We start from the raw sequence: 18,543 nt of genomic DNA, 5'->3' as shown, positions 1-18,543 counted from the left end.
AGACCAAGGAGCTCTCCCAACAGGTCAGGGACAAAGTTGTGGAGAAGTACAGATCAGGGTTGGGTTATAAAAAAATATCAGAAACTTTGAACATCCCACGGAGCACCATTAAATCCATTATTAAAAAATGGAAAGAATATGGCACCACAACAAACCTGCCAAGAGAGGGTCGCTCACAAAACTCACGGACCAGGCAAGGAGGGCATTAATCAGAGAGGCAAAGATAACCCTGAAGGAGCTGCAATGCTCCACAGCGGAGATTGGAGTATCTGTCCATAGGACCACTTTAAGACGTACACTCCACAGAGCTGGGCTTTACGGAAAAGTGGCGTTCGCCAAAAGCCATGTGGGGACTCCACAAACATATGGAAGAAGGGACTCTGGTCAGATGAGACTAAAATTGAGCTTTTTGGCCATCAAGGAAAACGCTATGTCTGGCGCAAACCCAACATCTCTCATCACCCTGAGAACACCATCCCTACAGTGAAGCATGGTGGTGGCAGCATCATGCTGTGGGGATGTTTTTCATCGTCTGGGACTGGGAAACTGGTCAGAATTGAAGGAATGATGGATGGCGCTAAATACAGGGAAATTCTTGAGGGAAACCTGTTTCAGTCTTCCAGCAGGACAATGACCCTAAGCATACTGCTAAAGCAACACTTGAGTGGTTTAAGGCGAAACATCTAAATGTCTTGGAATGGCCTAGTCAAAGCCCAGACCTCAATCCAATTGAGAATCTGTGGTATGACTTAAAGATTGCTGTATACCAGCGGAACCCATCCAACTTGAAGGAGCTGGAGCAGTTTTGCCTTGAAGAACAGGCAAAAATCCCAGTGTCTAGATGTGCCAAGCTTATAGAGACATACCCCAAGATACTTGCAGCTGTAATTGCTGCAAAAAGCGGCTCTACAAAGTATTGACTTTGGGGGGGAATAGTTATGCACGCTCAAGTTCTGTTTTCTTGTCTTATTTGTTGTTTATTCACAAAAAATATTTTGCATCTATAAAGTGGTAGGCATGTTGTGTAAATGAAATGATACAAACCCCCCAAAAAAATCAATTTTAATTCCAGGTTGAAAGGTAACAAAATAGGAAAAATGCCAAGGGGGGAGAATACTTTCACAAGCCACTGTATCTAAATCAGAAATGTCATAGACTTCAAATTGCAAGAACAGTTCACTCTGGAGTCAAGTGAAAATTAGGCAACTCTGATCTACAGCAATCTGAAAAATAAAGGAAATTCTTTCCTGCTTCACACTTTTTATTTTATTTTTGCAGCATCAGTGGATATAATTATGTTCATATGTGCAAGAGATCTTCACTGATCTTAGAAATGTAATCTAATAATATTTGACATGTTACATATGTAAATAATTGTAACATAACCTTCTTGTAAGTAAAAATGCCCTTCTATAGAAAAAAGTCCCAAATCACAGATTTTACATCTGTGGTCATATATTACAACTCCTGGGTCAGGTTCTACCTGACATTACATCACATGATATAAACAGACATCAATCACAGACAACACCCACACAAACCTAATTCTGTGACGAGTACCGAGGATACTAAGAGGCAGGACGCAGATGCAGGAATCAACAATGTAAAGGTTTACTTAACACTGAGCAAGAGAACAACAAAGCGCGAGGACACGACATGACACTAACAATCACACACAACACTGAACAGTCCAGGGCTATATAGGGATGGTGATGAGATGATGAGGTGCAGGTGCGCTGGAGGTGATTAGCGTGCGTTGGGTTTCCATTCCGGTGTTGCCAAGGTGGTGCGCTCAGACCGGTGGCTCAGTAGACCGGCGAATCAGAGCGCCGGAGGGGAGCAACGGGAGGAGACGTGACAAATTCACTCTAAATTATAGTCTTAATTAACATAACTAAAGCCCACAGCCACAGGAGAACACACCCCTTCCTAATTACCAATCTCCCAAATCAGTCCCCCACAAACCGGATGTATGCCTCCCTCATAAATCACGAGGTGTGAAATACAGTTGGACAGAAACCACCCTACACCAATTACTTCTAGGCTATGCAGAGCCGTGGTCGGGTCCACCCGGTTTTATCAGCTGTAGTTACATAGACCCAAGACCCGATGACAATCAAACAGGACCGGACCCGGACCCGCTCAGGTTCGGGTTCGGGTGAACCCGTGAAGACCTCTAGGACAGAAGCATTACTGTTACATTGAACTTTTCCACCATGCACTTTTTCATGTCCTAAAAAAAATCTTGAACCTCTGTTTTAGATTCTTCCATATTTTTTCAACAGTGGGCTGGTGGGTATCTATTCTCCTTATAATCCCCACCAGTTCATTAATAAACTCAGCAAAAAAAGAAACGTCCCTTTTTCAAGACCCTTTCTTTCAAAGATAATTTGTGAAAATCCAAATAACTTCACAGATCTTCATTGTAAAGGGTTTAAACACTGTTTCCCATGCTTGTTCAATGAACCATAAACAATTAATGAACATGCACCTGTGGAACGGTCGGTAAGACACTAACAGCTTACAGACGGTAGGCAATTAAGGTCACAGTTATGAAAACTTAGGACACTAAAGAGGCCTTTCTACTGACTCTGAAAAGCACCAAAAGAAAGATGCCCAGGGTCCCTGCTCATCTGCGTGAACATGCCTTAGGCATGCTGCAAGGAGGCATGAGGACTGCAGATGTGGCCAGGGCAATAAATTGCAATGTCCGTACTGTGAGACGCCTAAGACAGCACTACAGGGAGACAGGATGGACAGCTGATTGTCCTCGCAGTGGCAAACCACGTGTAACAACACCTACACAGGATCAGTACATCTGAACATCACACCTTTGGGACAGGTACAGGATGGCAACAACAACTGCCCGAATTACACCAGGAACGCACAATCCCTCCATCAGTGTAAGACTGTCCGCAATAGGCTGAGAGAGGCTGGACTGAGGGCTTGCAGGCCTATTGTAAGGTAGGTCCTCACCAGACATCACCGGCAACAATGTCGTCTATGGGCACAAACCCACCGTCGCTGGACCAGACAGGACTGGCAAAAAGTGCTCTTCACTGACGAGTTACGGCTTTGTCTCACCAGGGGTGATGGTCGGATTCGTGTTTATCGTCGAAGGAATGAGCGTTACACCGAGGCCTGTATTACATTTACATTTACATTTTAGTCATTTAGCAGACGCTCTTAACCAGAGCGACTTACAGGAGCAATTAGGGTCAAGTGCCTTGCTCAAGGGCACATTAACGTCATTTAGCAGACGCTCTTAGCCAGAGCGACTCACAAATTGGTACGTTCACCCTATAGCCAGTGGGATAACCACTTTACAATTTGGGGGGGGTTAGAAGGATTACTTTATCCTATCCCAGGTATTCCTTAAAGAGGTGGGGTTTCAAATGTCTCCGGAAGGTGGTGAGTGACTCCGCTGTCCTGGCGTCGTGAGGGAGCTTGTTCCACCATTGGGGTGCCAGAGCAGCGAACAGTTTTGACTGGGCTGAGGGGGGAGCTATGCTTCCGCAGAGGAAGGGAGCCAGCAGGCCAGAGGTGGATGAACGCAATGCCCTCGTTTGGGTGTAGGGACTGATCAGAGCCTGAAGGTACAGAGGTGCCGTTCCCCTCACTGCTCCATAGGCAAGCACCATGGTCTTGTAGCGGATGCGAGCTTCAACTGGAAGCCAGTGGAGTGTGCGGAGGAGGGGGGTGACGTGAGAGAACTTGGGAAGGTTGAACACCAGACGGGCTGCGGCATTCTGGATGAGTTGTAGGGGTTTAATGGCACAGGCAGGGAGGCCAGCCAACAGCGAGTTGCAGTAGTCCAGACGGGGAGATGACAAGTGCCTGGATTAGGACCTGTGCCGCTTCTTGTGTAAGGCAGGGTCGTACTCTCCGAATGTTGTAGAGCATGAACCTGCAGGAGCGGGTCACCGCCTTGATGTTGGCGGAGAACGACAGGGTGTTGTCCAGGGTCACGCCTAGGCTCTTCGCACTCTGGGAGGAGGACACAGCGGAGTTGTCAACCGTGATGGCGAGATCATGGAACGGGCAGTCCTTCCCGGGAGGAAGAGCAGCTCCGTCTTGCCAGGGTTCAGCTTGAGGTGGTGATCCGTCATCCATACTGATATGTCTGCCAGACATGCAGAGATGCGATTCGCCACCTGGTTATCAGAAGGGGGAAAGGAGAAGATTAGTTGTGTATCGTCAGCGTAGCAATGATATGAAAGGCCATGTGAGGATATGACAGAGCCAAGTGACTTGGTGTATAGGGAGAAAAGGAGAGGGCCTAGAACTGAGCCCTGGGGGACACCAGTGGTGAGAGCGCGTGGTGCGGAGACAGCTTCTCGCCACGCCACTTGGTAGGAGCGACCGGTCAGGTAGGACGCAATCCAGGAGTGAGCCGCGCCGGAGATGCCCAGCTCGGAGAGGGTGGAGAGGAGGATCTGATGGTTCACAGTATCAAAGGCAGCAGACAGGTCTAGAAGGACAAGAGCAGAGGAGAGAGAGTTAGCTTTAGCAGTGCGGAGAGTCTCCGTGACACAGAGAAGAGCAGTCTCAGTTGAATGACCAGTCCTGAAACCTGATTGGTTTGGATCAAGAAGGTCATTCTGAGAGAGATAGCAAGAGAGTTGGCTAAAGACGGCACGCTCAATAGTTTTGGAAAGAAAAGAAAGAAGGGATACTGGTCTGTAGTTGTTGACATCAGTGGGGTCGAGTGTTGTTTTTTTGAGAAGGGGAGCAACTCTCGCTCTCTTGAAGACGGAAGGGACATGACCAGCGGTCAAGGATGAGTTGATCAGCGAGGTGAGGTAGGGGAGAAGGTCACCGGAGATGGTCTGGAGAAGAGAGGAGGGGATGGGGTCAAGCGGGCAGGTTGTTGGGCGGCCTGCAGTCACAAGTCGCAGGATTTTATCTGGAGAGAGAGGGAGAAAGAAGTCAGAGCATAGGGTAGGGCAGTGTGAGCAGGACCAACAGTGTCATTAGACTTAACAAACGAGGATCGGATGTCGTCAACCTTCTTTTCAAAGTGGTTGACGAAGTCATCCACAGAGAGAGAGGAGGGGGGGGAGGAGGATTCAGGAGGGAGGAAAATGTGGCAAAGAGCTTCCCTAGGGTTAGAGGCAGATGCTTGGAATTTAGAGTGGTAGAAGGTGGCCTTAGCAGCAGAAACAGATGAAGAAAATGTAGAGAGGAGGGAGTGAAAAGAAGCCAGGTCGGCAGGGGAGTTTAGTTTTCTTCCATTTCCGCTCCGCTGCCCGGAGCTCTGTTCTGTGAGCTCGCAATGAGTCATCAAGCCACGGAGCTGGAGGGGGAGGGCCGAGCCGGTCGGGAGGATAGGGGACACAGAGAGTCAAAGGATGCAGAAAGGGGAGGAGAGGAGGGTTGAGGAGGCAGAATCAGGAGATTGGAGGGAGAAGGATTGAGCAGAGGGAAGAGATGATAGGATGGAAGAGGAGAGAGTAGTGGGAGAGAGAGAGCGAAGGTTGCGGCGGCGCATTACCATCTGTGTAGGGGCAGAGTGAGTAGTGTGGGAGGAGAGCAGAGAGAAAAGGAAACAAAGTAGTGGTCAGAGACTTGGAGGGGAGTTGCAGTGAGATTAGTAGAGGAGCAGCATCTAGTGAAGATGAGGTCAAGCGTATTGCCTGCCTTGTGAGTAGGGGGACGGTGAGAGGGTGAGGTCAAAAGAGGAGAGGAGTGGAAAGAAGGAGGCAGAGAGAAATGAGTCAAATGTGGACATAGGGAGGTTGAAATCCCCCAAAACTGTGAGGGGTGAGCCATCCTCAGGGAAGGAACTTATCAAGGCGTCAAGCTCATTGATGAACTCTCCAAGGGAACCTGGAGGGCGATAGATGACAAGGATATTAAGCTTAAATGGGCTAGTGACTGTGACAGCATGGAATTCAAATGAGGAGATAGACAGATGGGTTAGGGGGAAAAATTGAGAATGTCCACTTGGGAGAGATGAGGATTCCTGTACCACCACCCCTCTGACCAGATGCTCTCGGGGTATGTGAGAACACATGGTCAGACGAGGAGAGAGAGCAGTAGGAGTAGCAGTGTTTTCAGTGGTGATCCATGTTTCCGTCAGCGCCAGGAAGTCGAGGGACTGGAGGTTGGCATAGGCTGGGATGAAGTCAGCTTTGTTGGCAGCAGAACGGCAGTTCCAGAGGCTGCCTGCGACCTGGAACTCCACGTGGGTGGTGCGTGCAGGGACCACCAGGTTAGAGAGGCAGCAGCCACGCGGTGTGGTGCGTTTGTGTAGCCTGTGCAGAGAGGAGAGAACAGGGATAGGCAGAGGCATAGTTGACAGGCTGTAGGAAATGGCTACAAAAATGCAGAGGAGATCGGAATGAAATGAGCTGAGCATCTGGGAGCGGAGAGAGCAGGACCTCCCTCACCAAAACTTCTACCTCAGAAACTAAAATTGTTTCACTGAACCACCCGAACAAAAACTCTCCCAACTTCCACCTTTAGAAATCAGAATTGTTGTGAACCACAGCGGTTCAATGTTTAAAGGAATAGACTCAACCCACTTTATTCAACTATGACACCATAGCTAACTAGCAAGCTAGCATCCAATAACAATAACACACCGTATAGCACCAACACTTGGTCACAACAAACCACCAATAGTGTGATAATACACTAAACAGATAATTCGTGTCTGTGTCAAGTTCCTTTCATGACACAGCAATGATTAGACATTGGCTAGCTAGGACAAGTATATTGTATTTAGCTACTACCGTACAGTTAAGCTGGTAGTAGCTAATCCAGCTAGCAATGGCCACTGTGTTGACTTTGTTTGAAGAACGGCTAGCTGGCTAGCTTCGTGCTACACCCGGCACACAATGGCTATTGTGTTGACTCTAACTCAGTTCGAAAAAACGGCTAGGTAGCTCGCTTCGTGCTACAGCCGGCACTGCCAGGACACAGTAACTACCCACAACAACCCACGATGCTTAGCTATGACGCCGTAGCTAACCTGCAAGCTAGCATCCATTAACACACAATTTAGCATCAATACTTGGTTACGACAAACTGCCAAGAGTGTGTTAGCACACTAAACAGATAATTCAAGTCCGTGTCTAGTTCCTTTCATAACGCATAACGCAGCAAAAATTAAACGTTGGCTAGGACTACATTAACATTTGGAAACAGCTCTCCAGCGTTGCTAATCGATACCAGTAGCTACCCGCTAGCTAGCTAGCCTCGTGCTTTGATACTAACCTACAATTACCTACGGAAACCTACAATAACAACAATACTAACCTATAATAAATACAATACCTAACTACAGCTAACTACCTACCTACGTTGGCTAGGACTACATTAACATTTGGAAACAGCTCTCCAGCGTTGCTAATCGATACCAGTAGCAACCCGCTAGCTAGCTAGCCTCGTGCTTCGATACTAACCTACAATTACCTACGGAAACCTACAATAACAACAATACTAACCTATAATAAATACAATACCTAACTACAGCTAACTACCTACCTACGATCTAAAACATGGTTAAGCTTTACTCAACACCATCTACTTGGAGCGGGATTTATTTGGAGGTGGAGGGTCCGTCATGGTCTGGGGCGGTGTGTCACGGCATCATCGGACTGAGCTTGTTGTCATTGCAGGCAATCTCAACGCTGTGCGTTACAGGGAAGACATCCTCCTCCCTCATGTGGTACCCTTCCTGCAGGCTCATCCTGACATGACCCTCCAGCATGACAATGCCACCAGCCATACTGCTCGTTCTGTGCGTCATTTACTGCAAGACATGAATGTCAGTGTTCTGCCATGGCCAGCGAAGAGCCCGGATCTCAATCCCATTGAGCACGTCTGGGACTTGTTGGATCGGAGGGTGAGGGCTAGGGCCATTCCTCCCAGAAATGTCCGGGAACTTGCAGGTGCCTTGGTGTAAGAGTGGGGTGATATCTCACAGCAAGAACTGGCAAATCTGGTGCAGTCCATGAGGAGGAGTACTTAATGCAGCTGGTGGCCACACCAGATACTGACTGTTACGTTTGATTTTGACACATTATTCAATTTCTGTTAGTCACGTGTCACGACTTCCTCCGAAGCTGCCACCCCTCCTTGTTCGGGCAAGCTTCAGCGTTCATGGTCACCGGCCTTCTAGCCACTGCCGCTCCATATCTCATCATTCCATTTGTCTTGTCTTGTCAAATTACACACACCTGGTTCATATTCCCCTCATTAGTACGTGTTTAAGTGTTCCCTCTGCCCCCCTTGTCCTTGTGGATGATTGTTCATTGTGAGGATTAGTAGCTCGGTTGAGCTCAGTATTTTGTATTGCCGGGGTATTTTCCCTGTGTGTATGTTTGTGGACTGGTTACGCTGGATTATGGAATAAACTTTGTATACTGAGATTTACCCTCCTGTGCCTGACTCCTTCAAATCACGCATCACAACATGTCTGTGGAACTTGTTCAGTTCATGTCTCAGTTGTTGAATCTTGTTATGTTCATACAAATACAGGGTAAGTTTGCTGAAAATAAACGCAGTTGACAGTGAGAGGACGTTTTTTTTTGCTGAGTTTATATAGTCTGTCTCCCAGCCCCTCCCATAATTATTTGCGCTGAAGGTCAGTGCCTCTGTCGTGGTAACCACTCCACCCTGGCCCAATGTTTACTGTAGTGTTAAGTGTGTGCCTTTCTAGGATCACTCAGTGCCATAATCCCCTCTTCATTCCCTCTGAGTCACGGAGTGTGTGTAAGTGGACATGGCTGATGGCAGACAGGGACCGGCTGACCAACCATCAGCGCCAACCTCTCCACCTGCCACCCTCTCAACCAACTGTAGAGACCTAACCCAGGGGGGAGGAGGGGGGAATGTGTGTGTGTGTGCATGCGTGTGTGTATGTGAGAGAGAGAGCAAGGAAGGGGGGACACTTAAACGAGAGAGAAAAGAGGGAGGTTTCCTGTACCTAGATATTACCCCCGTATTTCTCTTTTCTCCCTAAGCTTTATTTCATGACACCTTGTAAAAAAGGTTTATGGTCTTCCCAGGGCTCATGGCTGTCAGTGGAGTGGTGGGTTCTGGGAGTTTTCAGTGGGCTTTAGAAGTCCTTTAGGGCTTAGTCCAAGTGACAAGAAAGCATCTCCAGAGAGCACTACCCCGGTAAATGTGAAACTCTTTAATCCCACTCCTTCCTCTTTCGCTTGCACTAGCTCTCTTTCTCGCTCGCTCTCTCTCTCTAGTCTCTTTGTGGTCATCTTTCTCTATCTCTCTCCGTCTCTCTCTCTCTCTCTCTCTCTCTCTCTCTCTCTCTCTCTCGCTTTCTCTCTGTCTTGATCGCTCTCTGTCTCTTTGTTTCTCTCTCTCTCCCTTTCCCTCTCACCCCTTCAGTTGATTCTACCTTCTCTTCCACTCTCTCAATATAACAAGCACCAACACCCATACACTCTCCAAAATGTTCACATGATTGCAAATACATGGACAGGCAAAAAAAATGGTAACATCTAGATGGTAACAGAAATCATTAGAGAAATAGTGTGAACAAATTGTAGAATTTGTATATAGAATTGGATATTAATTACGGAGAAAATTAGTCTTCCACATCTTAGACAGAAATTGAAAATTTTTCAGGATTAAGGCCTAGATTCAATCAGATCAAATGTTAACCGGCGATAGCCGACACCCGCATAGCTGATGTTTTGGCGTGTCGGCGATGTACTCCGTTGGAGCTGTCAAATTGGTGAGCAGCTGCTCTTGATCATAGTCACGAAGCCACATCCTTCCCACTCACGTTAGAAGTTCAGAAAGATATAGGCTATATAGAAATATAATCTCAAATTGAAAATCATTCAATGAAATAATGAGGATTTCTATCAGCTTAATCGAGGTGTAGATTACATCTCACATTCCACTGTCCGAACTTGTAAACAAGGCTGCATGGGATTTCTCTTAATGCGACTCCGTGCAGCCATTGACAATGTCTGCGTTAGGTATAATGCCAGGAGCCGCTTATGTATTTGACAGCTCCAACACAGTTCCATCTCCGACAGACAAAACAACCCCTATGCAGATGTCGGCTAAAGCGGATGTGATTGAATAGAGCCCTAAATCTCTTGGGATGTACAGTGAGGTCCAACAGTATTGGCAACCTTGATAAAGGGTTTACAATTGCTACAAAATACAATTGCTCAGAGAAAGAGATTTAGTTTAACAAGTTTTTTTTTTCTTACAATTATTGACACCTCTGTTTTCAATACCTTTCAATACCTCACATTGCGAGGATAATTGCACTGAGCCTTTTTCTCAGATTGGAGAACACATTTTGAGGGATCTTACACCATTACTCCATACATAATCTTTCCAGATCCTTTCTATTGGCTGTCAGGACTATTAATATTCTTACATCCTAGTAAAACAGAGGGCAATATGTTGATGCGCAAGGTTAAACTATGAGCGATTGTATGGACCTTCGCTGTCAGAAGAAACCTTGTACCTCCAAAATGGAAACGTTTCAGGAAATTGAAAGAATATGCCTTATTTGTCCATTTATGAACATACAATCACATAAGTGATTTTGAATACATTTTCTTGGTCCTAGAGTCATAACTTTTTCAGAGCACACAAAAATGTTATAAGATTTTCTTCTTTCAGTGACAATGTTATAACCCAGAGAGGTACACTACATTACCAAAAGTATGTGGACAGCTGCTTGTCGAACATCTCATTCCAAAATCATGGGCATTAATATGGAGTTGGCCCCCCCTTTGCTGATATAACACCCGCCACTGTTCTGGGAAGGCTTTCCACTAGATGTTGGAACATTACTGCGTGCACATGCTTCCATTCAGCCACAAAAGCATTAGTGAGGTCGGGCACTGATGTTGGGCGATTAGGCCTGGCTTGCAGTCGGCATTCCAATTCATCCCAAAGGTGTTCGATGGGGTTGAGGTCAGGGCTCTGTGCAGGCCAGTCAAGTTCTTTCACACCGATCTCGACAAACCATTTCTGCATGGACCTCACTTCGTGTATGGGGGCATTGTCATGCTGAAACAGGAAAGGGCCTTCCCCAAACTGTTGCTACAAAGTTGGAAGCACAGAATCGTCTAGAATGTCATTGTATGCTGTAAGATTTCCCTTCACTGGAAGTAAGGGGCCCAGCCCAAACCATGGAAAACAGCCCCACACCATTATTCCTCCTCCACCAAACATTACAGTTGGCACTATGCATTCAGGCAGGTTGTCGGACTGCCAGATGGTGAAGCGTGATTCATCACTCTGGAGAACGCGTTTCCACTGCTCCAGAGTCCAATGGTGGCGAGCTTTACACCAGTGCAGCCAACACTTGATATTGCGCATGGTGATCTTAGGCTTGTGTGCGGCTGCTCAGCCATGGAAACCTCTTTCATGAAGCTCCCGACGAACAGTTCTTGTGCTGCTGTTGCTTCCAGAGGCAATTTGGAACTCGGTAGTGAGTGTTGCAACCGATGACAGACGATTTTTACGCAAGCTTGTGTGGCCTACCACTTCGCGGCTGTGTCGTTGTTGCTCCTAGACGTTTCCACTTCACAATAATAGCACTTACAGTTGACCGGGGCAGCTCCAACAGGGCAGAAATTTGATGAACTGACTTGTTGGAAAGGTGGCATCCTATGACAGTGCCACGTTGAAAGTCACTGAGCTCTTCAGTACGGGCCACTCTACTGCCAATGTTTGTCTATGGAGAGTGCATGGCTGTGTGCTCAATTGTATACACCTGAAATAGCAAAATCCACTAATTTGAAGGGGTGTCCACATACTTCTGCCCATGTAGTGTATGTTTGTCCAGGTTGTATAGATAAGCATGATAGATGACATGTTCAGTTGTGACAGAGGAGGGGAGGGGATGTGATTGGTGTCTCTAGGGAGTGACCAGACTTTTAAAAGGAAGAGACTTCTACTATGCTTTGTCGTAGAAATATATATGACTCGAAAGTAGTCAACTCAAACATATCTCTCAAGAAACTGGAGCCTGTGAATCCAAAAATTAGACTAAATTATCTAATAACGAAAGCCGAGCAGTTCCATGGAACGGCTGCCTTCCTTTGGCTTAGAGCTCCTTTTTATACACACACAAATGCACAAACATACTTCCATGGCATATTCCTAACTTATTTTAGTTCTACACCACCCTTCTTTTCCAACGTCCAGCTGTCACACAATGTCCACTCCAAAAGGTCATGAATGCTTTTTTCTATATGAAGCCTCTCATTCTATCATTCTATTGGCTGCGTGGCCTAGACCCCTTCTTAAAAAAGAACTAATGTAATGCATACAATGTGTCCATAATAAGCACATGGGCCACAGGTTGAGAGCTTTTGTGAAAGAGCACATACATTCATTTAAAACCCAGCATATACTACATGGCTATATTCCTTATTTAAGCATGTATCTGGATTATAAAATATCAAACATGTTTATTATATTTTACCTTTGGAATCTCCCTACATTTGCCTTAATGATACATAAAATCATTCTATATAATCCCCCCTTTGGGACTTTACTTAGTCCCAACAATACAAAAATTAATTGTAAAAATGAATATAAGCATGTGCATTTACTTATTCCTAACCTTGCCATATGTGGTTACATTTTACGTGCATATATTTAAACCAATATATCTTCCTCATTACTTGACCCATCCTGATGAGGACCCAGAGCCCAGTCAGGTATTGATTACAAGTCTAGAAGGTTTTCCTCTAAACTAACCTACACATTTTTCTATTGGGCTTTGTAACCATGGCAAGCCCATCCACCCCCAGGAACAACTCCATACAAACATTCAGAATTCCCAAATGGACAGTACATTGGTCCTCCCTTAACGTTTACAAAATGTCCCATATTCATTTACATACTGTCCTGGAGCTCCCTGAACTGGGTGTATTTTTTTTGGCTGAACTAGTAACAATGACCTGTACAGTCATTTGTTTTTGTCACGAACGTCAAGGTAAGGAGTAGACCAAGGCGCAGCGTTGCAAGCAAACATCTTCTTTAATAAATGAAACACGATCAAAACAAACAAAGACGATAACGTGACAGTACACGGTGAAACTAAACTACCTCGAAACAAGAACCCACAAACACAAAGTGAAAACAGACAGTATAAATATGGCTCCCAATCAGAGACAACCAGCGAACAGCTGACACTCGTTGCCTCTGATTGGGAGTCAATTAAGCCAACCCAGAAAACAACAACCTAGAACACCCAACATAGAAATAACCCACACAGAACGAACACACTCTGGCTCAACATAAAGAGTCCCGGAGCCAGAGCGTGACAGTTTTACTGTGGTTTGGATCAACAAATGATTTTAACAGAGGTATTATACAGCAAAATACCATTCCCATTACTACAAGTGCTATGCCTATCATGATTGCCATCTTTGTAAACATTGCTCCCCACTTCTGTTTAGTTGTAGTATTTCCCATATATGTATTAGTATCCTAACACATCAAAATATGCAACTTTATCTTAACAATAATATCTAGGACATGTTAAGAATGGTGTCAACATCTTTAGCTTACATAACCTTTTTCACCCATATCACAAGTATTATAACAATCAAAATAATCAATATCAATATCTAATCCATTAATTACAATGTCAACATCACTAGGCATTAATATTAATAACTTATTCAGATAAATCAGTCCACTTATAATTTATAATCATAATCAAATTAATTACCCAAAACAACTTTAAAATGACCATTCTTAGTTAGTCACCTTGGTTCCATCATTCAAAATTAAAACTCTCACCTTGGCACATATTGACACTGGCGAAATGTATATTTATATTATCATAATTCTAGCATTAACTTCCTCATAACAAGAATTACAACAGATCAGTATCTTAATGCATTCCTAGTCTAAATTACTATACATTTAGCAGTGTATAATACCTCCTTATTCAACATACTACCTCAACTAACACTCCCTTCCTCTACCGGCACTCAATCTTCTGGCGTCTTCATTATGTTCTTCAGATAGCTTCATAGTTCATCTTGGATTGCCCATGGCAATGTCCCAATTCCAATGTCACACCTGAGCCTCCCCACCTCCACCATCATTCTGTTTTGTCCATTTGCAAACCAGTATACCCAAACTACGAAGAACGTTGCATTTGCATAGACCTCTCTCCCCCTGCTCACTCCACATGGACTCCTGTCACACTCTTGAGAGAAAAGGCACAAAAGAGAAGGCAATTGATTGCTTTGATTTGATGCTGGATTCAGGTCTCCTGGCAGAGGTGGTGTCAGACAGGAACGTCTTCAACACCTTTGTTGTTCCTCTTCAGCCGGGTAGAGGGTTTTTGGTTTTTATTGAGGTTTACACCGTTCTGGACCGAATTATCTCTGCTTATGCATTACGACACCATCCGTAGTAACCTCAGGAAAGGACAGATCATAACAGTTTAGTTGAGTTAATTTCCAATCCAAAACATCTCTATTAACATTGTCTACATGACAAATCATTATGCTTCATCACTCATTCTTAATACCCATTTCTATCTAATGACTGATAGATTTTCATTTGAGGGGTCCCTGTATTCAAAAGGCTATCTGTTTAAACACCCCCTAGTTTCACATTCTCCCTTGAATTCTCCCAAATTATATAACCCAATTGTTTTATTGTAACATTCCTATATTTTTGCTCATACTCTATTTGACATTACTCTGGTGTTTCCCTTTCCTTGTTCCTATTCTAACAATTGCTTACACTTCTCTCCTCATCCTGGTTGATCATAAAAATTTTTATATTTAGGATTTCCTAAATATTACAAACATTCTGCTGGCCAATATGGTCTTTCCGAGTTCCTTATATGACAAAAGTTGTAGTTGAATCATAACACAGTCCTAGTAACTGTGAAGATTTTGAACTACTGTTAATTCTTTAAATGGAGATGTGGTGCATATTAGACTATTTTCTTTATTTAATTGTAATATAATATATTGTACTCATCTATCTCAATCATTGTTTAACGGCTCCTTCCATTCCCTCTCTTCTGTATTTTAGTTATGGTTCCTGCCTGTGCAAGAATATACATTCTAATCCTGTCTATATCCCTTCTATGTTTTGTTCTTCTGCTCTCTACTATTATTAGTACCCCATTCCCCTTATTCTCAGAGAACTAGTCAAGTGCAGAGAAATCATGATAAGGATATCTGGTGCGTCTTGGAGGTCTGGAATCTCTCGGTGGTCTGGAATCTCTCTGCGGTCTGGAAGGTCTTAAAAGTATCTTAATCATCAGTTCCCTCACTCTGGTACAATGGTTTAGATGATACCCGATCACGCTCCCCTCTATCCGTACCGTTGTTGGTGTAACCTGGACAACGATATATGGTCACTTTAGCTGTTAACCTTCCTCCATCACTAGGGTCTCCGGATCAGCCAGAGTCCCTCTCAATCTATCGACATCGGTCTGCGAAGTGTCCTTCTATCAGCCTACCCATAGGGAAGTGCGGAGTTACTGCTGCAAAGACATACAAGCACAGACACACACAAAAGACAACAATGCTAACCAATGGCTGAGGTTGGAACACTCCTATAGTGAGAAACATGGATCTAAGTATGTGTCTCCACCACTTTTACCATCATTAAGGTAGCCAACAACACCTGATACAGGCCCCTCCACATAGGGTCTTTCCAGCTCATTCTTCTGCCATCACATAGTCTCCAGGGCGCAGAGAATGCTCAGACTCTCCTACTCAGTTGGGCAGAGTTATCTTCACCCATGAAAAGAAAATCTTAAGAGCATTGTTAGGTTAGGTGAGACACAGTATGCTACTTATGTCCTCTCATCCATCAAGAGAAGCCTTGAGATTATGAAGCACACCTGCTTCCAGCTCATTTCATAGACAGACCTCCCCTACACCCTGCCTCCTATCACAAAAACAAAAAAGATTTAACCTAACCCATAACACATTATTACTACTGCTCATATCCTTAATACAATTTGCATATCTTACCACAAAAACATTAAAACCATTAAAACTCCTGTAAACCCCAAAATTATTAAAACACCTTTAAAACCCATGTAAGCCCAAAAAAACAAAATCGTTAACACCTTCCCCCCTTTGGACACATGCATCACATCGTGATTCATGTGTTCAAAAAACAAAAGAACAACAACACTGCTTGTTAAACCAAAAATAATAACTTAACTTAAAATGACAACCCTTGATGATATCTTAACCCAATTGCATTCGATAACATTATTCAAGGATATCTCTCCCTCAAGACTAACTCTCCCACTTCATCTTTGTCCTGTTTGGGATGATATATAGGATTAATGCCAAACAATATACTTCTTTTACCATTCCTTATTATAAACAACCCCTAATTCAGCATTCCTCCAAGAGTTACAGTGTGGATGATCAGGCCACACCATAAAGCCAGGACAGACGGCAGAGGTCATTGAAATCATCCAATAGTATACTACTCTTAACAACCATCAAGACATTTAATAAATGTTGTATCCCGAGTGTACAGTAAGTCCTTAGTACAGCTCTTTTCAAAATAAATCACACATATTTACTTATCCCTCAGTAAATAAAAACCCAAATTACATGTGTATGCCCCTTTAAGATATTTCACTTCCATCCCGTCAAAAAACCCAAAATAGAAATAAAAATCCTATACAGCTAACATTTCATACTAAGTAGTTTGTTTGTGGTCATTCGAACACCATATAGTAAAACAATAAACAAACAAAAAATGGCCAGGCCTTATTTATAGTCTCAGAAATTATTTCAAAGAAAAGAGAATCACTTCCCCCTTTTTTCTGGAAGAAAAAGTACAAATTTAGTTGGTTTCCATTTTGATACCTCTTAATCAGTCCACACAATCTAAATTCGAAATTCTCACTCTCTTGCCACATCTCCTGATCCCTCCTTTCCGACAACCCTCCAGAACATCACTTGTGACTGCTCCCTTCTCCGGTGAATTCCACAATTCAGCGCACATAAAACGAAATAAAATCCCATAAGATTTAAACCCCTAGGCTTTTCCTTAGCCGCACTGCTACCACTCAATCACTCCAACATGCTTCGTGACATCGAAAACTCAAATATGCTATCCCTTGCCTCATTGGTTGTACTTTCCCACATGCCTGTGACCCCCCTTAACTCAAATAGTTTACTAATGTGATGTTGGTTTCCCCATTACCTTCTGTGGACATACCCCTTCCTTAACTATTATTAGTCCCTCTGATCTTCATTTAATCTGGACCCTCATTCTTCACAGTGTATCTCTTCCTACTAAATTAACTGGAATTTGTTCTGACACTAATATATGTACACATGTAGCTTTTTCCTGCTTCTTATTCTACTGGAACTGTCATATGTATTAACTACGTTTGTCATGAAAATTCTACTGGCTGTGCATCTTTGCCTGACATGGGGTTGGTGAGAGGCATAATTTGGATTTACACATGAGTAAGTTGCTCCAGTATCTATCATCATTGGGGTGCCTCTATTCTTCACCTGAACCTTTAGCATAGGTTCTTCATCAGCCTGCATAGTTACTGCCACTAGCTGACCCTCCCCTTTAGGATTCTCTGGGCACCCCTAGTATCCATTATTTTTCTGGTTTTTTTATTGTCCTTCTGTGTCTTAAATTAGCTTTTTCCAGATAATAATATGCCGTTTAGCAGACGTTTTTATCCAAAGCGACTTACAGTCATGCGTGCATACATTTTTGTATATGGGTGGTCCCGGGGATCGAACCCACTACCCTGGCATTACAAGCGCCGTGCTCTACCAGCTGAGCTACAGAGGACCACAGATGAGTGTATAGTGCCTTTTAGTGATAATGTTATAATTGTAGCCTATTGCATTACTTTAGTTTAAAATATACGTTTGTTTATTCAACAAATCTAGAACCCACTATAAATTGGTGCTATTCCCTCAGCATAATAGCCAAAGCTCCTTGCATCCCCTGGTTCACGTAACGAAAATAAATTATTGTTCTAGAATTCACCAACTATTCGCATACATCACTGGTGTCACGCAAACTATAGAATAAAGTAATAACAATTAGAATTTGTCGCATAAATGTTTTCCATCCAACTATTCAAACTTGCTTCAAATATCTCTTTCAGCTCGATACAGTCAAGCAAGTACGACTCTCTTTTACCTGAGAACTAGATCATGGCATTAGAAAAGTCTATTCACAACCCAACAATAACTAATAGTATATTTATATTCATATTATTAAAAGACCTTACTTTTATTCCAGTCTACCTAAACAATTCGAATTATGGTCATAACTCTATCGCAATTGCCAGTCCGCTATTCAAATGTATGTAACTGTCCTTTCTGATTAGACTATAGTCACTCCTCCCTCTTTCCCGTTGAATAAGTGAGTCCTTCAGTCTGAAAAGACGCAGGCTGCTAAATCGTCCAGTCTTATCCTGACTGTTCCGTCAATCTAAACAACCCACAACCATAGTTGAACTATACTTAAAAAACCTAGACTCTAATCAGCGATGCAGAATCTATGCTTTATTGAAATGACAAGTTAATCCTCCTTTATTCCAAT

This window comes from Coregonus clupeaformis, chromosome 1 (genome assembly GCF_020615455.1).
Source record: "Coregonus clupeaformis isolate EN_2021a chromosome 1, ASM2061545v1, whole genome shotgun sequence".
Classification (NCBI taxonomy): Eukaryota; Metazoa; Chordata; class Actinopteri; order Salmoniformes; family Salmonidae; genus Coregonus; species Coregonus clupeaformis.
Note: the sequence above shows the minus strand (reverse complement) of the source record.